Below are 24,571 nucleotides of genomic sequence, written 5' to 3' on the forward strand. Positions count from 1 at the left end.
CTAAGCACTGAATGTAAAAGGGGAGAAGAACACAATCTCTACCTTCAAAGAGCTCACATTTTAATTGGAGACAGTATGTGAATATCTATGTGCAGACAAGGTATATATTGAGTAGATGGAAGATAATATCAGAGTGAAGGAAGGTGAGTGGGGAGGAAGAAGGAGGAAGAAGGAAAGCTTAGGAGAAGACGGGATTTTAGCTGAATCTTGTAGGAAGCTAAGGAAGACAGGAGGAGAGCATTCCAGGCATGAGAGATGGCTGGTACAAAAGCAAAGAACTGAACCAGGAGATGGAATGTGGGCCAGTAGAACTGGATTGCAGAATCTGTGGAGAAGAGTAAAGTATAAAAAGTTTGGAAATATAAGAAGGAGCCAAAATGTGAAGGGTTTCTTAGTGTTTATGAAGCCTTGGATTTCAGATTGAAACCTTGAGTATACTCCAGAATATTTTATGGCTTCTTCCTGGGCTCTCTGAAGCTGCATCTCATCATACATGCTAATGTGGAGGCCCCGCTTAAAGTGACTAATTGAGGAGACTCTGTGGGGTTGGAAGTGTGTGCTGATGTGGTCCATCCCTTTTGCTTTGGCCCTGTGCCCAAGAAAGCCTGTTGGGTTCACAATCAAAGACATTCAATCTTCTGGAGTGAAAGCTTTCCCCAATGGCACCAGAGACTCACTCAGAAGCCATGGGGCAGGATGACTCCTCAGACAAATGTGGTTGGATCCCTGGAATGTGTGAAGTCTCCAGGATATTTTCTCCCCTGTACTCTTCTATTAAAGCACATATGTGTAAGCCCAAATTTATTAGAAACATTTGCTGAGATTTGTACCAAGATCTTGGATATGAAAGTGATGGCGGGCACAAAGTTGATCTTGGTGTTGAGCTATTTAGGTTAATAGCAAGCACTTAAAGTGGAGTTAGATTCTTTTCCAACCATTGTTTTTTCAGGGAATCTTTTCCAACTTGACGTTCATTATGTGAAGTTTCCATTAATGTATTAGAAGTAGAGAGGATCCTATTCTGAGAACATACTGTGTTCGGGTTGAGGTTGATGGGAGAGAGTAGTAAAGAGAAGAAAATGCTTGAGGTATTTGGATGGAAGGGAAAGTGTGTGTGTGTGTGTGTGTGTGTGTGTCTTGGAGTTCAGGCAGCCTTGGACAGGGAACAGATCTTGTCAGAGTTCTGTGTTTCAATATGAGAATGAGAAATGCTTTTATTTCTCTTGCTTCTGTTCAGTCAATTCCACTGTGTCTGCCTTTTCATGACCCCATATTCTATTTTCTTGACAAAGATACTACCGTGGCTTGCCATTTTCTTCTCCAGATCATTTTATGGATAAGGAAACTGAGGCAAACAGAGTTAAGTGACTTGCCCAGGATCACACAGGCAGTAAGTGTCTGAGGTCAGATTTGAATTCAGATCTTCCTGACTCTGGGCCCAGTGCTCTATCCACTGATCCACCTAGCTGTGGCCTCTGTTTCTCTATTCCTGAAATCTGGTTTTTGTCCCCATCACTCGACTGTTTCCTCCTAATTCATCAATTCCTTCTTTGTAAATATTTTATAAATATTTATATCCTTCCCTGATAGAACATAAGCTCCTTGAGGGCAGGAATTGTTTACTTTTTGTCCATCTCCAGCATCTAGAACAGTACCTGACACATAGTAGGTACTTAATACATGTTTGGCTGAAGAATGATACATGGTATAGTTCAGAAATGTAATGTGTTTTGGGGAGAAGATTATGAATGGGGAGGAGTCTTTTAGGAAGCAAATGCTAGTCTTTTTTTTTTAATTTCTAACTGTAATATCTCATAATCACAGAATTTCAGAGTTGGAAGGGAATTCAATAGCCCTTTAGTTTAACTTCTATCCTCAAAAGAATCCCTGCTATAATATACTCTATGCCTTTGCATGAGGATGTCTGGTGAGGGGGGAACTCACTGTTTCTGGGAACAGTCAATTACAATTTGGGATAAATCTCATTGTTATATGATTTTCCTTACATCCTGCCTAAATGTGCCTCTGCGTTATTTCCACTAATTGCTCCTAATGCTATCTATCCTCTCATTTGCCCGAAACAAGCAAACAAAAATCTAATACCTCTTGAGCATGACAGCCTGGACAGATATCGTTTTCCACCCTGAATCTTCTACTCCCCTTCTATTCTTTATTTCCTTCAGCTTCAGTGCTTAGCACAGTGCCTGGCACATAGCAGGTGTTTAATAAATGTTTATTGAGCTAAGTTGAATTCAGCCACTCCTTATATAACAGGTACACAAAAACCCTTAACCAGTGCTCTCATGTAGACATTTTTCATCTTATCAATGTCTTTTTTAAAGCAAAATGTCTAGAATTAAATACAATATCCTAGATAGGGTCTGACCTGGAAAGAGAAAAGTAGTACAATTTACTACTTATTCCTGGAAGTTATGCCCCTCTTAATACAGCTTGTTTATATTATTGTTTTTTGGCTACAAATTTATACCATCAATTCCTATTGAGCTTATGGCACACTAAATTTCTTAGATCTTTTTCAGGAAACCATTGTCCAATTATACTCCCTCTTCCCTCCATCATGTATTTTTTTTTTGGCTAGGCAATTAGGGTTAAGTGACTTGCCCAGAGTCACACAGCTAGTAAGTGTTATGTGTCTGAGGCTGGATTTGAACTCAGGTCTTCCTGACTCCAAAGCCAGTGCTTTATCCACTGTGCCCCTCCATCATATACTTTTAAAATCTACTTCTTGGGACCAAGGGTAAAACTTTACATTTATCGCTCTCATCTTAATCATTACTAGCAGAGAAAAAACTAGAGGCTGTATCCTTGCAAGCAAATGCCAGTTCAAGTCAAACTACAACTTGCTTCAATTACTCAAATAATAATTTCAGTCCTCCTCATCTCTGTGGTCATGTAGACCAATCTGCTTTGGGGGCAGGAAGAAAGGAGTCCTGGCCTTGGAACTGGGAGATGTGGGTTCATGTCTCAGCTTTGCCACTTATTGTATAACCTGAGGCAAGTCATGTGGTCTATCTGGGTCTCAGTTTCCTCCTCAGTAAAATGAAGGGATTGAACTAGATTCTCTTGAGAATCTCTTACAATTCTAACATTCCATGATTGTGACTTTTTGTATCTATGGAGTTCTGTGGTAAAAGCCTGTCTCTACTTGTGCAACCTTGCATAATGTTGTTTTCCTTACAATGAGGTGAGGAGCAGGGAGTGGGAAGCAGAGAATTTGTAAGGTTTCTTCAATCTCCTAAAAAAAATTCCAATATTCCTATGGTAGGTACAAGATTTCTCCTGTGCTCTACTTGCTGACAGAGGATAAATTAACTTCGTTTACATTCTCGGGAACAATAATTAGCATATGATTCATGTGGAAAAAAATGTTCCTATCATTTATTCTTTCTAAGGGTTTATTTTAGTTTCTTCATTGTTTATGTCAAAAGTTCCAGGGTCTGTTTGGCTTCCCCAGATCAGAAAAAAAAAAGCTCACTTTCTAAACAAACACCACCTTTCCCTGAGCTTTTGAGATAGGAGCTATTTATTTTTCCATGAAAGTGACCAGCACTAGTTTGTGCATCTCTTCCAGATGTTGCATCCAACAGGCCAGGGGATCTGATGGGCAATGGAGTCAATTTGGCTTCCTGAGTATAAAAATTGAAGCCATCAATCCAATGGAGAGCAAGTCTGAAAACAAGTTTTGTTTTACTTTTGTCTAGCTTTGCCAAGGGGTAAAGCCTTGGAGGCTATTGGGCCCTAGGGCTGGGGATGGTTGGTTGGTTGCATTTTGCTGGACACTTGAAGAATTGCAGAACTTTGGCTGTCTCAATTTCTGGAGTGAGCCCCCCAATTCCCTAAGATAGTCCTGCTTCATGACAACAGCATTGGGATATGTGTTTACCATATTTGTGTGTGTGTGAACTTGAAAATGATTCTCTCCTTTGGATCGAAAGGGAAATGAGGAGGGATTTTTACCCTTTATATATAGGAAAATAGCATGACATTAGGAATAGAGGGCAAGCTGTGGAGTCAGGAAGACCTAGGTTTGTCAGGGATAGGGAACCTGCAGCCTTGAGGCCCCATCAGGCCCTCTGGATCCTCAAGTGCAGCCCTTTGACTGAATCCAAACTTCACAGAACAAATCCCCTTAATAAAGGATTTGTTCTGTAAAATGTGGACTTAGTCAAAAGGCCTCACCCAAGGACCTAGAAGGCCATGTGTTCCCCAACCCCGGTTTAAGTCTTACTCCTGACACACATAGTTGGTTGGGTTACTCTGGGCACATCGCTTAACCTCGAAGTTCCCTAGGAAACTCTGTAAGAATATGAGTTTTGGAGTTTCCAAATCCAAACCCTATACTAAGTCCTAGTTCTCTCTAATCTCTATCCTACTGTTGTGAGAGGCCAGGTCTTTGTGTTCCCACAGTGAAAGCCTTCACTGTAGGTCTGCGTTTGCTTCAAGCCAAAACTCAAAAACACTAGAGGATGATTATTCATTTTACAAAAGAGTACACCATAGGGTTTCCTTTTGGTGCTGTTGTTCAGCCGCTCCATGCCTCTTGGTGACCCCATCTGGAGTTTTCTTGGCAAGGACACTCTAGTGGTTTGACATTTCCTTTGCCAGTTTATTTTACAGATGAGGAGACTGAGGCAAACTGGGTGAAGTAACTTGCCCAGGTTCACACAGCTAGTAAGTCTGAGACTGAATTTGAACTCCTGACTCCAGGCCCAGCTCTCTATCCACTGCACTACCTAGCTGCCCCATATCCTTAGTATATTTAAATTTAATTTACAAAAATTACTTTTTGAGACCAGGTCTATTGTGTTAAATGAAGCATACCTGAAATTATTCCTTCCTTCTTCTCCCCAGAAGCCTGGGTAAGAACAAGAAATAATAAAGATATTTAAAATTTATATTATTCCAAAAATCACCTACAAGACACTGGGCTAAGTCTGTCATTTAATTATCTGATTATTTATAAGAAACCTAAAATGTCTGGAATGTGTTTTGCTTATCTTTTTTTTAAGGCAATCCTTTCTTTTCTTAATCTGTCTTGATTAAAGATGTCTTCTTAATTTGCCTTGATTACAGAATAATAAAAACTTATCCAGAGATGTCTTATCTTCTCCTCTAGATTGTCCCTAGGGATTTCTACTCCAGAGGTAGTTTTATCTTTTATTATTTTCTCCACTAATTTCTTTTTCCATTATCACAGAAACTGAGATCCAAAGAGAACCTAAATAGTCATCTCTAGTCCAAACTATGCCCAAAAGAAATCTCTGCTATAATATTTTGGGCAAGTGTATCAAGTGATTATCTGCCTGAAAGGAGACCCACCATCTCTCAAGGAAGTTCATTCCATTTTTGTACACCTCTAATGGCTAGGGATTTTTTGCTGACGTTGAACCGAAATGTCTTTGTGACTTTCACCCATTGTTTCTGGTTCTTCCCTTTAAAGCCAAGAAATACAAATCTCATCACTCCTCCATATGATAGCCCTTCAAATTCTTGAAGGCATCTATCATGTCATCCCTGAGTGTTATCCTCTGCAAGATGAATATCCTTAGCTCCTTCAAATGATCCTCATGTAACATAGATTCAAGGTCCTTTTCTATTCTGATTGTCCTACTTGAATACTCATTCACTGATATTCTTCTTGAACCCATGGTCATTTTCCAAATGCCCCTTATAATCCTGATCTATGGTTGAATATTCTAAGCCTTCTTTTCCTTATTGGATGTTGGGAGATATGACTTCTTAGAGAATTTCATTTTGATGAAAAACATATGGAACAATCCCAAATTAGGCCCCTTGATGCTAATTTTCATGAGTCACCATCTTGTGACCTTCTGACATTCCCATTATTCATTAACAAATAACCATTTATTGAGCACCTATGTTGTGATTTTCAAATTTCTCTTTTGATATTTGATTGAACTTTTAAATATTTTCTAGTATTTTTTCTTAATTGCGTGTATAGTTCATTGATCTTTATTTTGTTGAAAATTTTCCCCCTAAGAGATTCTTTGGCTGCTTCTCCAAAATTTTGTTACAGTATCACATTGTTGTCCCTATCTTTAATGAAATTATTTATTCTTTGACCTGTCAATTCTTTAGAATTAGGTTATTTGGTCTCTAGTTGATCTAAATCTTTTCTTCAATGTCCCTTTATTGAATATATTTTTTTCCTATTAAACATATTTTCACATTAGTCATGTTGTAAAGAAGAATTAGAACCATAAGAGGAACCATAAGAAAGAAGAAACAAAACAAAATAGAAGAAAAAAAGAGCAAATAGTATGCTTCCATCTGCATTCAAACTCCATAGTTCTTTCTCTGGATGTGGACAGCATTTTCCATCATGAGACTTTTGGATATGTCTTAGATCCTTGCATTGCTGAGAAAAGCTAAATCTATCCAAGTTAGTCATTGTATTGTTGTACTGTGTACAGCATTCTCCTGGTTCTGCTCACTTCACTCAGCATCAGTCCATACAAGCCTTTCCAGGCTTTTCTGAAGTTCACCTGCTCGTCATTCCTTATAACACAATAGTATTCCATTACATTCACATACCACAACTTGTTCGGCCATTCCCCAATCGATGGGCACCCCTTCAATTTCCAATTCTTTGCTACCATGAAAAGAGCTGCTATAAATACTTATTGAATGTAAGTTTTTATTTCATTGTGGTCAGTAAAGGGTGCATTTCCTATTTCTTCATTTATTTGTGAGATTTTTGGTGCCTTAACACATGGTCAGCTTTTGCAAAGGGAACAATTATGTTGAGCAGGAGATGTCTCCAAAACCTTGTGATAACTTCAGTCACCCTTCTCTGCTATCTTTGCCATTGTGTTAAATTTCTTTTTACACAGTACATGCCTCCATATAGAGGAACTGGGAAGCTGGAGAGAGAACCCCACCTCTCAGTGATGCAGAAGTCACTGAATGGTGCACAAAGGACTGAGTTCCATCATTATTCAGAGTATGTATTTCCTTTAAGTCTTGGTCATTGGGTTCCTATCTCATGGGAGGATAAGGCAAATATGTGCTAATGATTAGGGTTAACTAACAAGCCTGGAGGGAGATAAAACACCAGGGGCAAAAAAGACAGGATCCAGGCCATTAATTCTAAAGGTAATTGTAATACCTCCTTGGGTAGAAGCAAAGATTTCACCAGGATAAACCAATCTCTAAGATTACACAGTAGTCATGAAAAGGAGGCCTGAGCAGTGGTCTGAAGCTGGAGGGTTTGAAGTGGTTAGGAATTAGGGGGCTTAGGGGGATAATATCAACACAGAGGATGGTCAGAAAAAACACTGCTGAGAGCTGCACAAGGCATCAGTGAATGACATTCCATCTCCTACAAAGTCCCCACTTGAGATAGCACCCTTTTACTGTGGCTGCCTGTTGGCCCTTGCCCCCACCCCACCCCCATCTGCATCTGTGCCACTGGGGATCTAGCCAATGAGGTGTGGAGGAGAACTCACCCAAATTTGAGGAGGTTCTCGGGGAGTCCTGCCATAAATTGCTGCTGATCAGCATCTCATCCCACTTTGCTCTGACGTATTCTAAAATGACTTGCCTGTGGCTCAAGGCAAGCTAAGAAGGGTAAGGACTGAGGATGCTGAATTAATGTGGGTCATAAATGTTTCACCTCCGTGAGATTTGCTCTTCAGATAATAAAAGCATAGTCAATGAAACACAGCAATTGAATGTAGGCATGGGGTAAATAAAGTATCCTCTAGATTTTGCTGTAATAAGGTTTGCACTGCAGGCCTTCACATTTTCTTTGTTGAAGACTTTGGGTTTATAAATAAAAATGACCCTGGAAGTGAACATTTTATGCAGTTCTGCTCTTTGAATTGGAAGGTAAGGAACAGGCTCCTGGTGGTTTTATTTGGCAAACAGCTTCATGGCAATGGAGGAGGCCAAGGGAGACAATATGGGCTAGTGATTAGGGTGGGGGCCTAGGCCTCTGAGGGGTTCCATTACTTAGGGTTTATAAAGCAGATGGACAGGTTGACTGCACGGTGCTCAGAATGAGTTTGGAAGGTTGGCATAAGTTAGAAATCTTGTTCCAGAAATCCCACATCCTGGGGTTATCATTTTTCAGCTGCATTGCTTACTGGCTGAGCTTGGATAGATTTAATGAATTCTTTCTCTAAAATGGGAGAGAAGGGGCCTAATCCTCTTGACTTCCTTCTCTGTGCATGCTACTTATTTCTTCTACCCTGCCATCTTCTCTACCTCTCAAACCCCCCACCTCCCTAGAAATTGGTCCAGAAAGGAAAGAGAGAGTTATAAGACCCTTAGGGCCTCATGGGATTAGCATAGAAAGGAGAGTAATTCATTCTAAAGTAACCTTCTTAGGGGTGTGCTGATAAAGGTTTAATAACTAGCTCTCCAGAAAAAGAAAATATGTCCATGACCTACTTTTTAAAAGCCTTAATCTGCATTATTAACATTTGCTTAAGTCTAGACAACCAGCAAAACCATAAATCAAATCCTGATTTGTAGCCATGGCCAATTACAGAGGTATAAATGCTCATGCTAAAGATGCAGCAATCCTACCTGTGGGAGCTGGTTCCAGCACACCCCTGATCCTTCACCGCTCGGCCAAATGACATCTTATCTGCCATTCCCACATTCGATCCTGAATTCAAGGAGGATTTTGGAGACCCTTTCAGAAGGATAATTAGAGAGTGGTAACTGGGGCTTTGCCCTAGGACATTGAGTTTGACTCTTAGTTAGCAAGAATAATTAGTTAAAATGGGAAGCTACCAGAAGTGTTGCTCCAAATCATTTGGAACTACTCTAGTAAATAATTCCCCCTCCCACTCAACTGAATTGGTCTCAGTTACTTCTTATATTATTGTCATATCATAAATTAAACAAGTTGGTTGGTAGGGCCTTGAAGCTTAACGATGCCTGAACAGCTTAGAATCCCTTAAGATCATAAATCTAGAACTGGAAGGGGCCCCAGGGGTCATCTAGCCCAGCCTCCTTGCCACCACTACATCTTATTTTCCAGGTGAGGCCTTTCCTGGGAATTGCAAGAAAGCACCCCAGTCCAATGAAATCTTTGATTTCCATCACAGCTAGAGGAAGAAGAGCGCCACATAATGGGGGCTTTTGGGCTTTGCCAGATATGCATCATCAAGGACTCTCTTGTTATCTGTAGCTTCCCTGTGCAGGATGAATCTAAACTCAAGGACATTGGTTCTCCTGAACTGCCTCTCCACTTGAAAATCAAAGCGTATCTGGGATTCCTGAGCTATCTAGAGAAAAGGCATTTTAAGGGGGAACTTTAAATGTTTTTAATGATCTCAGCCACGATCATTGAGTTCACTTTCTTCCTTGCTCTGGGTGATTATTAGTTGAACCTTTTAAGCTCCTGTACAGCTTATAGAGCATTTTACTTTCTTTTCATTTTTCTTTCAATCCTCTAATCTTTTTATTTTTTGCTTTTAAGTAGTATTTTTTTTTCCAATTACATGTAAAGACAATTTTTAAGATGCATATTTTTTGGGAGGGGAGGCAATTGGGGTTAAGTGACTTGCCCAGGGTCACACAGCTAGTAAGTGTCAAGTGTCTGAGGCTGGATTTGAGTTCAAGTCCTCCTGACTCCAGTACCAGTGCTCTATCCAACATTCATTTTTTTGTAGAATTTTGAGTTCTAAATTTTTCTCTCCCTCCTTGCCCTTCCTTCTCCCTAAGACGGCAAGCAATTTGATATAGGTTATATATGTGCAATCACGTAAAACGTATTTCCACATTAGTCTTGTGAAAGAAGAAATAGAACAAAAGCAAAAACCACACACACACAAAAGTGAAAGTAGTATGTGTGGATCTGCATTCAGACTCCATCAGTTCTTTCTCTAGAGATGGATAACATTTTCCACCATGAGTCTTCTGAAATTGTCTTAGATCACTGCATTGCTGAGAAGAGCTAAGTCAAACACAGTTGATCATCACACAATGTTGGTGTTAATGTATACAACGTTCTCCTACTTCTGCTCACTTCACTTTGCATCAGTTCATATAATTCTTTCCGGGTTTTTTTTTTTAATCCTCCTGCTCATCATTTCTTATGGCACAATAGTATCCCATTATATTAGCATATCGTTTCTTCAGCCATTCCCCAGTTGATAGGCATCCCGTCAATTTCCAATTCTTGGCCCCCACAGAAAGAGCTGCTATCAATATTTTTGTACAAGTAGGTTCTTTTCCCTCTTTCATGATCTGTTTGGCATACAGACCTGGTAGTGGTATTGCTGGATCAAAGGGTATGTATGCACAGTTTGATTGCCCTTTGGGCATAGTTCCTGAAGCATTTTTCAAGTAGCAAATATTATGGCTGAAAAAGGAAAGTAGGCCTAATTCTTTCAAACCATTCACCATTTTTTATAACACGTTTTCCCAGTAGGATTAAAAAAAAAAAAGACCCCAAGGCCTTTTCAAATGGCTTTCACCTTTTGGATATTCACTCGAGAGAGTTTGGATCAGCTTTTTTCCCCCTTCAGTGGGCTTTTTAAATACCTGTGATGTGATTGGTCATCGTTTTTTACCAGGTCATAGAGATAACTAAAAAAATCCTTGGCTTATCTGTTTCTAGAGGGGATAAAGTTTAGCTGAATATCAGCCCAAATCTCAAACTTTTACAGGAGAAAAAGTGTACCTTTTTAATGTGACTAGCATAAGGAAGGCCAAAGAGCAAAGATAAATATAGCTATTACCCCCCAAAAAGCTAGCTGAAGGTAAAGCTTGGTGACTCTTTTCAAAGATATGAGAAATCCCCCCCCCCAAAAAAAAAGAAGAGACCTATTCAATCTGTCAACAAACATTAGCTAAGCAACCAGGCACTAATTATGTAAAACACCAGGTACTAAATGCTGCAAAGCTATCATATCTATCTAGATGTATGTGTGTGTGTGTGTGTATGTATATATATATATATATATATGTATATATGTGTGTATATATACATGTATGTATGTATGTATGTATGTGTGTGTACGTGTGCGTATGTAATTTAAGGCACAAGCCTTGCCCTCAAGGAATGTACATTCTACTAGAAGAAAAAAAATCATAAATCAAAAGGAGGGAAAGTCACTGGTGGCTGAGATAGCAGTCTCAGGGGTGTGCTGATAAAGGTTTAACAACTAGCTCTTCAAAAAAAGAAATTACCTACTACTCACTTTTTAAAATATTATATTAAAATATTATATAATATTATTATAAATATTTTGAAATATATTAGATTGTCCAGGCACTGTGCTAAGCATTAGCGATACGGATATGAAAAAGAAAGACAAGCCCTGCCCTCAAGGAGCTTACAGTCTAATAGGGGAAGAAAACACACAGAAGGAAGCTGAAAAGGTAGAGGAGAGGGACCTAGGACAGAAAGTGGAGTCCAGTCCGAGGAGTTCAAGCTGGTGGGAAATGAAGAGCTGGTGGTCTGGAACATCTCTTTAAATATTGGAAGGAATTCAATACTCTTCCAGCTAGCCCTCCAAAGGGGTGCAGAGGGTACTGAGGCTGCAGATGTAGTATGAGTGTTAAAGCTGATGCCATCTGGCAGGATATTGAATTTCCTGATGAGGAGTTCATATAGTAGTTTAATGTTCACAAAGCACTTTATTCAAAACAACTTTGTGAGGAAGGCTAAGTGTTTTTTAAGTTATTTTTCAATTTTGTTTTAAATTGTATTTTAATATCTTTTGTTTTTATACCACCTCTATTTCCAAATATACTCCTTCCCACTCCCTTATCTAGCAACCATACCTTATAACAAAGATTAAGAAAAAGAAAAAAAAAGCACTTCAGCAAAACTAACCAATGTAATCAACCATGCATTTGAATATATACGTAGTCCCCCACCTTTGTAAATAAGGAAGGAGGGTGCATTTTTTTCATCTCTTCCATGAAGACAATCTTAGTCACTATAATTACATAGCATTGGCTTTTATTTATTTATTCATTTGCTCATTTATTTATTTATTTGTTTGTTTGTTTGTTTTTGTTGTTGTTTCCATTTACATTGTTATAATCGTCTTGCACGTTGTTTTCCTGGTTCTTCCTTCTTCCCTTTGAATCACTCTGAATATGTCTTCCATGATTCTCTGACTTCATATTCATTATTTCTTAATGCACAGTAATATTCCATCATATATTAGAGTAGCTAATGTGGATTGAACACTGGGCCTGGAGTCAGGAAGACCTGAGTTCAAATGTAGCCTCAGATATTTATTAGCTGTGTGACCCTGGGCAAGTCATTTAACCACTGTTTGCCTCAGTTTCCTTATCTGCAAAATGGCACAGGTTCATTGTACAGATCAAAGGAGATAATTATAAAGTGCTTGGTACACAGTATATGCTAAATAAATGTTATCATCATTATTATTTCTTCATATTCACATACCACAATTCATTTAGTCTTTTGCCAATGAAGGAGCATCTGCTTTGTTTCTATTTCTTTGCTAAAACAAAAAGCATGGCTATGGGTATTTGGGAACATTCTTTCTGCCTTTAACCTCTTCAGGTTACACAACTAGACAGAGACTGTAAGAAAGATCTACCATTGCAGTTACACTGCTTTAGTTTAACACACAGTAGGCACACAATGCTTGTTGAATTGAAATGATTTTTCTTTTTTTACAATGTTTAAGAGAGGCAGTGTGACCTGGTACATACAGAGCTGAACTCAAAATCAGAAAGACCTGGGTTCTAGTGCACTCTCTCTCTATGTCTTTCTGTCTCTCTGTCTCTGTCTCTCTCTTTTTCTCTGTTTCTCTGTCTCTCTCTCTCTCTCTCTCTGTCTCTCATACACAGATACACATGCACACATTCGCATACACACATGTACATAACGCATACACAGGTGCACACACACTTACACGTGCACACACACAGTGACTCTGCCTCCATGGACTGCTCACTTAACCTTTCATTGTCTTAAGGCAGCTCTTACAGAGGTTCTTAACCATTTTTTGATGTGATGTAACTTCTTTGGAGTCTGATGCCCGTGGACTTTTTCCCAGAATAATGTTTTTAAATTCATAATATAAAATATCTAGACTTACAAAGGAGATCAATCATGTTATATAATCATTTAAAAAAAAAAAGTTCATGGATCCCAGGTTAAGAACTGCCACATCTAAGTCTCTCAGTCACAGAGGGGGTACCCACCTACACTGTGAGAGGGAGTGTCCTCACTTGAGAGTTCTCTATATCTATGAATCACAGGTATAGTTACTATCCCCTATGTTAGGAAATAAAATGGTCATATATGTGAATAATGTGCATGGGGCAGCAAGGTGGCACAAAGGGTTAGAGCACAGGACCTAGAATCAGGAAGACCTGAGTTCAGGATCTAGCCTCAATCACTTACTAGATATGGGACCCTGGGCAAAATCCTCAGTCTGCCTCAGTTCTCTCACCCATAAAATGGGGCTAATAATAGTGCCTACCTCCCAGGGTTTCTGTAAGGATAAAAAGAAATATTTGTAAAGTATTTCATTAACTTTTAAGTGCAATACAAATGATAGGTGTGTTCTGTGTGTTTTCTTCTCAGGCTCTTTTTAAAATGCAAAAGTTATTGGGGGTTAGGGGAAGGGAAGACTTTGATTACTTAATGAAAGGTAATCAAGATGAACTGAACCAAGTTTAGAGAAACTGCTTTAAGCGAGAGGCTCCCTGCTGCTTCTCTGGGTTATCTATCAGTCCCCTTGCTGGGACTCCCTGGCTTAGAAAGAGCCCTGGGAAATGGAAGGGGGTTCAGGACTTTTCCACTTGGTAGCTTTCTTCTTGTTTTCCTTTCCCATTTGTTCGATGAGCTCACTGATGATGAAGGGCTGATTAGAGAGAACACCCAATGAACTAGCAGTGGGAACCTAGCTACATACGTCTAGAGTACTCAGGGCTTCCTGCAGACCTTGTCATCTTTGGAATGATTGCAAGGGAAAAGAGAATTGTTCCCTATCTAGTTATCACCCCCATGGCAGCAGAAATCCCAACCAGTGTTCTTTGGAGGCCTTTTGTTGTTCCAGCTGTCTAGAAGAGATCCCTGCTCTTTCATTTAGTCCCCATTTCAGTACGAATCGTTTGGTCAGATGCCTAGGATTTACAGACTCCCACAAAGGAGGGTAAAAAGAGATTCTACCTGTGTGGATGGAGACAATTTTAACAAATGGGTGCTTTTTGCTTCAAGGTTTTACAACCTTGTCTTGTTTTTAATTCCTATTCACATAGGGATAGGGACTAGATTCTTGGATTTGAGTCCTGTTATACATAATTATGGGCAGCTACATTGGCTCAATGGATAGAGTGCCAGGCCTAGAGTCAGGAAGACCCTACTTCAAATCTGGCCTCAGACACTAACTGTGTGACCCTGAGTGAGTCACTTCACCCTGTTTGCCTCAGTTTCCTCATCTGCCAAATGAGCTGGAGAAGAACATGGCAAACGACTCCAGTATCTTTGCCAAGAAAATCTCAAATGGGTTCACAAAGAGATGGACATAACCAAACAAAATAAAATATATAATTATTAAAGTTTGCTTGTACTAGATGGTGAGCTACTTGAGGGCAAAACTGTTGTTGCTTCTCTTTATATCCTAAGTTCTTGGCACAGTGCTTGGAACATATTAGGTGCTTCATAAATGTTTGTTCACTTGCATTGACTTGACTAGGATCATTAAATCAAATCACAGTATAAAGGAAAATTATTCTAGATTCGGAGTCTGAGGCCCTGGGTTCAAATCCCTATTCTGCCACATACTATGTATGTGACCTTGGGTAAGTTATTTAGTCTTAGCCTCAGTTTCATCATCTCCAAAAGGAGAGTAGATTGTAAGATCCCTTCTAGACCCAAATCTATGAAGGCTTGATTCATGTTTTCTTTTTACCTGCTGTTGGAATGGAATGGAAATTCTAGATTTGAAAGATTCCTTAATTCTTTCTGGAATATGTACAGTAGCTGCCTATAATTAGCTTGGGGTTTGATAAATGCTCTTCTGTTCACCCTATCTCAGAAGAGGCCAAGCATAGCAATGGGAGGGTGAATGATTTGCCAAGCTACAGAGCACATCTGCCAATGTTCATATCATAGCTTGGATGATGTTCATGGGGAATGTTAGGCATTGCATTTCTCTGCCAGTGGGCCTGAGAAATGTAGACACCATGTGTCTGGGGAAGCATGGAAATCAAAGTTCATAGAAACTGAGCTTTGTGGAATAGGCACCACCTCTCACCATGCTGGCCTCGAGAGAGAGTGTGACAAGATGGCGAGAGGACTGTCAGAAGACATGGATTTGAATCCTGGCTCTGATGCTTACTTGTTGAGTGGCCAACAAGTAAGCCACATAACCTCACTGAACATCCTCCTGCCCCACCAGCCCCCTTCTACTCATTGCTGAGTTTCTTCCAAGGTTTGCATTTTGGGGAGTGGTTTAGGCTGTCTACCTTTCATCCGAGCTCTGCTTCTGACTCCCTGAACTCCACCACCATCCCTTTGAATGGGGAACTTTATTGTTGTTCAGTAGCTGAGTTGTGTCCAACTCTTTGTAACCCTGAGACCTTGTATGGGGTTTTCTTGGCAAAGATACGGGAGTGGTTTGCCATTTTCTTCTCCAGTGGATTAAGGCACACAGAAGTTAAGTGATTTATCCAGGGTCACACAGTTAATGATTGTCTGAGGTCAGACTGGAAACTCAGGGCTTACTGACTCCACACCCAGTGCTCTATCCATTCTGCCACCCAGCTGCCTCCATGGGAACCTTTACCCCTTCCCTTTATCTGCTCTCTTTTGTGTGTTTTCATCCTCATCAGCTCCTTGAAAGCAGGGACCATTTTCCTTTTTGCTTGGATTTTTATCTCCAGTGCTCAACACAGAGCCTGGCATGCAGTATTTAACAAACATTTGTTGCCTGTCTCTCCAAACCTAAATGTTCTTATCTGGAAAATGTGAATAATAATACTTCTCCTCCCTCTCTCCCAGGGAAGTGAGGAAAGTGCTTTACAAACCTTGATCTTCACCTGGCTATCTTTAGATGACCCCCAGGGTCCCTTCCTGGAGCTTTAATTCCTATAATCACCAGGTTCTGACTCCTGTGATGCCTTGAGAGGTAGCTGATCCCCCTTGAGTGGGAGACTTCCAGATGAGGTTGAATGTCTTGTCACATATGCAGGAGTGGGCATTCTTTGGGGCATTCGTTTGAACTAGAAGGCTAGTAATGAACCTTCCAAGTCTAAAATTCTGTGATTCTATTTAACTATGATTTCTAATCCCCTTTAATGCCAGTTTATTCTCTCTGTTGACTATCTCCAGTTTATCCTGTATATATATTGTTTTTATACGGTTGCTATGTTCTCCTCTCTTCCTCATTAGATGATGAGCTCCTTGAGAATGGAGTGGTCTTTTGCCTTTCTTAGCACAGTATGTGGCACATGGCAAGCATTTAATACATTCTTATTGACTGACTGACTGACTGACTGATTATCTTATACAGATTGGACAGCAATTAATCATGCTGATCATTTAACATTTATTAAACACCACAATGTTCTGGGTACAGAACCTAACATTAAAAATTTTGTGTTCTTGCCTTCAAGCTTGGAAACTACACATGACACATGGGATTCATCTTGCAAAGAGAAAGGGTAAGTTGCTAGAGCATGAGACTAAACTGCCTGCAACATGGTGCTATGAGGACCTTTGGGGAGTTCCTCACCCAAAATATCCTATCTAAAATTCCACCCATGGATATTCTTTCCTTACAGTATCGAAGGCTTGCATTTCAATTGTTTCAGTCACCTCGGAGTCTTCATGACCCATTTGGGGTTTTCTTGGCAAAAATACTGGAGTGGCTTGCCATTTCTTTCTCCAGCTCATTTTGCAGATGAAGAAACTGAGGCAAACAGGGTGAAGTGACTCATCCAGAGTCACACAGCTAGTAAGTTGCTGAGGCTAGATTTGAACTCAGGAAGATGAGTCTTCCTGAGCACTCTATCCACTTCACCACCTAGCTGCCCTGAAAGATTGCATAGGACTCTGTTAAAAGGCAAAGATGCTGTGCAATAACATGATAAGTTATAAACAGCTAACTCTTTGGGAGACAGAGGATTATCGAACCTAGTAGAACAGGAAATTTAATAGGCATCTGGGGAGACAGGAATTCTAGACAAGGTGGAGCAGATAATGAAAAGAAGGCACAAGAGCCATTCAAGACAAATAACTATCTCAGTTGGGCCCTGCAGGGATAGGATACTGAAAGAGGTAGTAGAATCTCCTTTTGTGAAGTTTTTAAAAATCAGGATGGAGCCTCATTTGACTCAAGCATGGTGTTGACTGAAGGCTGCTAGTAAGTCCGTCCATTTCTTTTTGACTCCTAAGATTCTAGAAATCATGCATGGCCGAATGGAATTACATGTGTTACTCCATGTCCAACAGTCAAAGATGCATACCAAGCTGCAGCAGAGTGACTGGAACCTGTGTGATTATCTACCTCCACCCAGTAACATATTGGACACTTCCAATGTTCCTGTTTCTCCTAGGGGCTGCTGCATGATGAAAAGGAAAAAAAAAGCATAGTATCAGGATCTTTTGAAAGCTTTGCTTCCTTCCATGGCTTTGCTCAACCCTAGGGATTGCCAGGTGCAGGGCTCTGAAAACAGCAGGCCTCTTTCTTTGGCAGCATGTTGGTGACAGGAAGACACTCACTCTGGCAGAAGGAACTGGAACAGTATTCCACGCATTCATTTGATGTCCCAAACTGTGACTTTCTTAATAAAAATCATCCTGGGTAATTAATTAGACATTGAGTCAAAATAGACAAAACCAAAATAGAAATTCCTGGCATATTTTAAAGATTGAAATGCCAATTCTTGAAAGGTTCCATCTTGCACCATAACCTGAATGGCAGTAGAATGAAGCCTTCACTTAGGTAGTGTGATTGGTAAATTCCATGACTCCATAAATGAAGGAAGAGTCAGGCCTACATGAGGTAGGTTTTGAAACCCATAGACAGAACTACCATTTGTGACTGTAGGCATTGCCATGCAGCCTTGGCAGAGTGCCTGTTATCAAGATCCCCAAAGTCCCACCCTGTGTATTGCTTTAAATAGTTGCTCTCCTTTGTGGAGCAAAGGAAAGGCTCTTCTTGACCCACCATCAACAGAATATGGGCTTTGTATTGTTTTTCCAGTAGTTGTGATGAATTTGTGTTCTGTGACCTTGTGTGCACATCTGCAAGACAGCTGCCAGGGTCAGAGACCACAATCAAGATGTTGAATCATACTAGGAAGCAAAGAGGGAGTAGTTAGAATCATGGGCTCAGCTGCAGAGAATAAAGAAGCAGCTTTATTAAGGAACTTCCTCTCTTTGCAAAAATGTGAGAAGGGAAATCTGCTTAACAGCCCCCACCTGCACTAGGGCAGGCATGCATCAGGAAAAAGACTTAAGGGTCCCTTGCCCGGTGATGAGTGATTCCTATGTTACTAGAAAAGATTCTTTGGAGTAGTGAATATCATTCAAGGCAGACTTGGAGTTAGGAAGATCAGAGTTCAAATACTGCCTCAGATACTTACTAGCTCTAAGACTGAAGGTTAGTCACTTAACCTTTTTCCAGCCTCAGTTTCTTTATCTGTAAAATGGGGATAATTAAAGCACATGCCTCCTACAGTTGTTGTGATGATTAACTGAGATAACATGTGTAAAAACACTTTGCAAACCTTAAAGTGCTGTATCATTCAAGTTAAATGAATTCAATGTTGTTAGTTCTCCTAAAAGGAAATAAGATGGTAAAAGAAATACAATAATGCTGCTATTTATATAGTGCTTTCAAAGCTTCAAAGCACTTTGCATACATCATCTCAATGAATTCTCAAAACCCCATGAGACAAGTACTATAGGTATTATTAGTTGGTATTGTACAGATAAGGAAGCTCAGATTCAGAGCCTTGCCCCACAGTTAATAGGTGTCAGAGGTAGGATTTGAACCCGGGTCTTCCTGAGTCTAAATCTAGGTCTCTAGCTACCATGCCATTCTACTGGGAGGCAGGAACAGTAGTGAGGTCTGTGGCAATTGCCTATGTGGTTCACTTAACTGTCCCTGGGAAGTTGCCAATGTGTAAGGATTTGTTATTATATGTGCTTTGTATGCAATCATTCATACTTTCTGGATTTTTGTATAGAATTGGTCCAGATTTTAACACATTGCATCATGTACATACATACATATGTATGCATGAATTCTTAATTTAAAAAAAGAGGATGCCAAAAAAAATTGAACAGAGAGCAAGTGTTTTCAAATCTCTCAAAGCTTCACCCCACTTAAAAAAACAAACAAATAAAAAACAAATAAGCTCATTTATCCAATCCAATGGCAACCAGAAATCAGAGAAGGTATGCAGATGAGAATGTACCAGAAAAATCCAGAGTGAATGAGTTCTCCCATTGGGAGTGAGATATAAGATCGACTTCTCTACTACCAGAATAAGAGATTTGTCGAATCCTTTCCTCTGTCTATAGTGGAGTGGCAGAGGAGAAAAGCCCATATCAGACTCTCAGGGTTTTTTGTACTTGGCATTCTGTGATAATTCTTGGAAATAGAAAGTTGATTCTAAGAATCCAGAGGGTGGGACACTTCCAGAATTCCTAGGGACAACCCTGATGCTTGGATTCCTGTGTCCCTGCTCCTGTGTGCCTTCCAAGCAGTTGTGCAGAAGCAGCTGGTGATGAATGCAGGATTAGCCATGTCACCCCTGCTTTTGTTAGTTTTATTTTGGTTCTTCTGATTGTCACTTCTGCTTCTTGGTAAATGAAACACTCAGTAGATCTAATAGCCTGCCTGTGTTTTTAGGAAACAGAGGGAACACTCTGTGCCCCGAACTTTCATCCTCCCAGATGGTTTCTTCCTTTAAGGAGTGGCTGCAGCTGCTTTAAGGAAAAATCTCCCTCTGGAAAACTTGAGTTCTGGATGTTGTATTCATGGGGAGACACTGATGACCTAGAGAGCATCTAGAGAAAGAGGACCTGAACAGTTAGAGAACCAGAGACTGGACCATGTGAGGATGCCCTGAAGGATATGAGAATGTTTCACCTGGAGAAGAGAAGGCTTAGGGTTGCCTTCACTTATTTGAAAATTGGTCTTATGAAAGATGTATTTGACATGTTCTGTTGGGCCCCAGAGGTCAGAACTACGATTGGTTCTGGAAGGTGCAGGAAAGCAGAAGGGATTGCTGTTCAGGGAAGGGTAGAGCTAGATGGCCTCTGAGGACCCTTCCCCCTCAGATTCTGTGAACTCTGTTGACACGCTGAAGCTCTTCTATGCACTCCATCTAATTACAAAGTAGACCACATGAGCAAAATGAACTCCAAGTCTTTTAAATATAATCAAGACAGTAAGTAGCAATTAGACGGGAAATGAGTCTCTGGACAGTTGACTAACATTCTACTCTAGCCAGAAGAGCCAGAATTCACCAAACTTGCTATAAAGTGAGAAAGGGTTTTAAAAAATAATTTTTTTTATCTATTAAGATTAATGGCTTCAAAATAACCGACAGATTATACGTAACCCCAGCTTCAATGGCTTCTTCTCTAGTCTATGGATACTGCATCTTTAAGAGAGAATAGATTCTTGGGTGAAACTGTGGGCATACATAGCTATAGTTAGGAGCCCTTTATGATAAAAGGGGAACCACTGATGAGATGATAGAGATGCAGGGTCCAAGGACACAGAGGAAGGTGCGGGGAAGCTTACCAAGAAAAGGTGACAGCAGAACTGAGTGTACCTATAAGACCAGTTGTACAGCCCCAGCTCTCTGAATGTGTGTGTGTGTGTGTGTGTACTTGTGTGTGTGTGTGCATGTGTGTGTACAGTCATAGCCAAAGCAGCACCTTTACTCCTTACTCACTCTCCAGTTATCTGTCCATGTTAACTCATACTTATCAAGAAATGTTGGGTAGATCAGGTAGTGACCCATCCTTGCCCTTGGGTCAGTTCTACCTCTGTTGTCATGGTCTCATTCTTACCTGACCTCCAGGATTTGGTATTTCTGCCTGCCTTTATCATCACTAGGACTTGATTTTCCCTTACTGTTTCTACTTCCAAGATTTTTGACTTGTTCCTGGTCATGGATTCCAGAGGGTTCTTTCATTCCTCTCTCAACCTTTGATTTTCCACATGGTTCCTTGGTATTCCTCACCATGGAGGCTATGAGATCCTTAGTCTCTGCTTTCTGGATCCCAGACCTTCAATTCACTCCTTTCCTCATCCTTCTACTCCTAACTGCATGCCTGAAATAAGGTCAGGGGAGTTAACCTCTAGATTACCAGTCTCAGACGTAGATCTTGGTAAGCCTACTTATACATTTTCCTGGCAAGTTAACCTGATTCTGTTACTGCCCACATCCTGGAATATCAAAGGAAGCTGGACATGAAGTCAGTGTGCAGTCACCTTCATATGTGTGTACCTTCTTCCACATGTCCATACGTAATTTTTGTATGATCCATATATGATAGCTATTGTTACTCAGTCATTTTCAGTCTCATCTGATTCTTTGTGATCCCATTTGGGTTTTTCGTGACAAAGATACTGGAGTAGTTTGACATTTCCTTCTCCAGTATATGATAGTAACAACTTCCAAATTTGGACTCCAGTAAGTCAGAAAGTGTTCTTCCCCCCAATTAAATTAGGGGAGTAATGTATCTTACCTCTGCAACCTGAACTGGAGGGTAGGATTGGGAGAAGAGGTAGGAGCCAGGTCAGAGGCCTTTACTTAGTCAATGATTACTTTCACAGCAAGATCTATAAGCAATGTGCTATTAGTAAACTGGTATAACTATAAGAATTACATGTGTTATTGGTTAAAACATGAAATGCCTTAATCTACAACTTTCCAAAGGTCTAGTCCATTGGTTTCAAATGTGTTTTAATTCTCTTCTATTCAGAAGCATCAAGTTAATCCTCTGACTGGGGGCCATCTTTCAAGCAGGAGTTCTCAGAATGGGAAATGATAGCCCCTCCACTGTAAAACAGGAACAGACACTTCTGGGATTCATTTGATTCAAAGATTCTTGTTTCCATACTTGGGTCATCTGCACAGGTAGATTGCATTTCCACAGACTCTAGGGCATTAGGTGGTTGTTGTTGGCTTTATGGAATAATTTTTTTTCAACACCTCAGATAAATGATGATGCGAATGCCAACTAAAAATGACATTAGGAGTCAGACTGAATTGGAATCAGTCCTTTAAACTACCCAGCTCTGTTCAAATCATCTTTCCATATTTCTACCAGGGCTGAGCATGGTAGCTAAGACTTAAAGGAAGTTTTCTCATGCGTGTCTAAAGTTTCCCAATTCTCATCATCTCTCTCAGATTTTATCGTGGAAGAATCTACCACCATCCTGTCAGTCAGCTCAAAGGTGCTACCTACACTAGCCTTTCTGCTTTTAGGGACCTTGAGGACATTAGGCTAGGGATGGCTAAGAATAAGAATAAAAGGACAATAGTAACTGACATCTATCTAGCATGTTAGTATTTGTGTAGACAAAAGATGAGTCTTTGTGATCACAACAGTATTGCCAATCCCTTCTCCGCAACGTGAGTGTCACAGGTAGCTCTGGAGCACTTTCGAACTCTGACCTTATCCAATTTTGTTTCCAATGCTGTTTCATGGCAGCCACAGGCTAATTAGCATAACCCAATTCAGATGCTTCAGAAGAAAAGGGGGATGGGAAGACAATGGAGCAAGGAATAAGACGGGAATTTGTGAGTGCATGCATGCATTAATGAATGAAAACAAATGAAGGAATGAATGAAAAGTCATGTACCAAGCACTTACTCTGTGTAGGGCACTGCTGGGAATCTGAGATGAGAGCTACAGGATTCAGCAGGAAATGTTGAGCAATTGGGAGACATATCACCATAGGGAGAACTAGGAGGACCCACCTTAACTCAGGAATGACAATTTTGGAGATTTTGTAGCAGAGGTGTTAAACACAATACCCACTGCCATACACAGTCAACAACGCTCCTGAGTGCCACTGGAAACAGATCTAAATGTAATTGGGAAATACTTAAAATAAATGAAAATAAAATGAAACATACGTAATATCACATCTTAAAACCAAGTCAATACGTGCTGGCAGAGATCCTTATGTACAGATCAGTGGCTGCCATTTCTAGTTGAGACTCACCCCACTTTTGTAGTGCAGGATGAGCAGAGAAACCTTAAACACCTGACAAGATCCTTTGTGAGAAGACTGGGGCTCTGAGGAACAGGACAGAAAATTTTAAATGGCCCAGAAGCATTACAATTCTGGGCCCGCCAGAAAGAGCTGGGGCATTTTTTAGAGCCTGGAAATATGTCGAGCCTAGCTATTTCATTCTGCAAGAATTAGGATATTATCTTGAAGAAAAGAAACAAGGCAGTGGGGAGCTGGGACAGTAAAACTGAATGATAAGAAAGACCACAGCAGAACTGGCCAGAGGCCGTGGCTGTACCTGTGATAAGTGGAGCCATATCAGCGTAGAATGAGGGCACATTGATGAGAAAAAGAGGTAGGTATGTCAAGAGACATACCTGAGATCATAAACTGAGATCAGTGGCCAAACAATGGAGCCCTGAAGACAGAGCAAACTGGGAGAATTGAGGGAACTCAATTAAAGAAGTAACTGGGAGGGACAATCCCTGACCCTTACTGGGGCCTCATTCATGGAAGTGTTCTGTGACATCAGATATTTGCATTCCTGGGAAGCGAGACCCCATTAGAAGGAGGGGGGTGGGTTTTTTTTCACTCTTAGAAACCCTGAGTTCTTTGGGAGTCCATTGAATAGTACCACAAGCCTTAAGGGATGTGTACATCCCTGGAGGAGAGGTGGAGATCCACTAGAGGGGGAGGTAGGGGGTACTTGAATATCCATCCGAAGGTGCAGGTCCTTCCTATGTCTTGAATGTGTAAATAAAACCTGTTCACTCTGTGATGTCTTTTAAGCCTGAGAGCTTGTAAGGGTGAGCTGATAGCCACCATTTGGGGAAGTGCCCATATCCTGATGTCTCCATGGTGACCCAGACCTTTTTTGTAAGAAGTGAAATACTGCAAATTATATACATTATTTCATTTGTCTTCCCAATAAACTCATAAGGTAAGTACCAAAGTTATTATTCTTGCCATTTTATAGTTGAGGAAATGGAAACTTAGGTTAAGTGATTTGTCCCATGTTCTTTTAGGTGGTGCAGTGGGTAGAGTACAGGGCCTGGAGTGAGGAAGATCTGAGTTCCCATCTAACTTCAGATACTTACTAGCTCTGTGAAATTGGGCAAACCATTTTACCTCTGCCTGCTTCAGTTTTCCTATCTATAAAATGGGGATACTAGTAGCATCTACCTCCCCACAGTTGTTGTGAGGATCAAATGAAATATTTGTAAAACACTTAGCACAGTGCCTGACACATAGTAGGTGCTTAGTAAATGTTTGTTTCCTTTGTTCTATATGATGAGGCAGGACATCTGTGATTTTCCTTTTGTATAAAGACATTTAGTATAAAAACCCATTTCCCACCATCCTCC

This window comes from Phascolarctos cinereus, unplaced genomic scaffold, assembly GCF_003287225.1.
Source record: "Phascolarctos cinereus isolate Bilbo 61053 unplaced genomic scaffold, phaCin_HiC Scaffold_1;HRSCAF=81, whole genome shotgun sequence".
Classification (NCBI taxonomy): Eukaryota; Metazoa; Chordata; class Mammalia; order Diprotodontia; family Phascolarctidae; genus Phascolarctos; species Phascolarctos cinereus.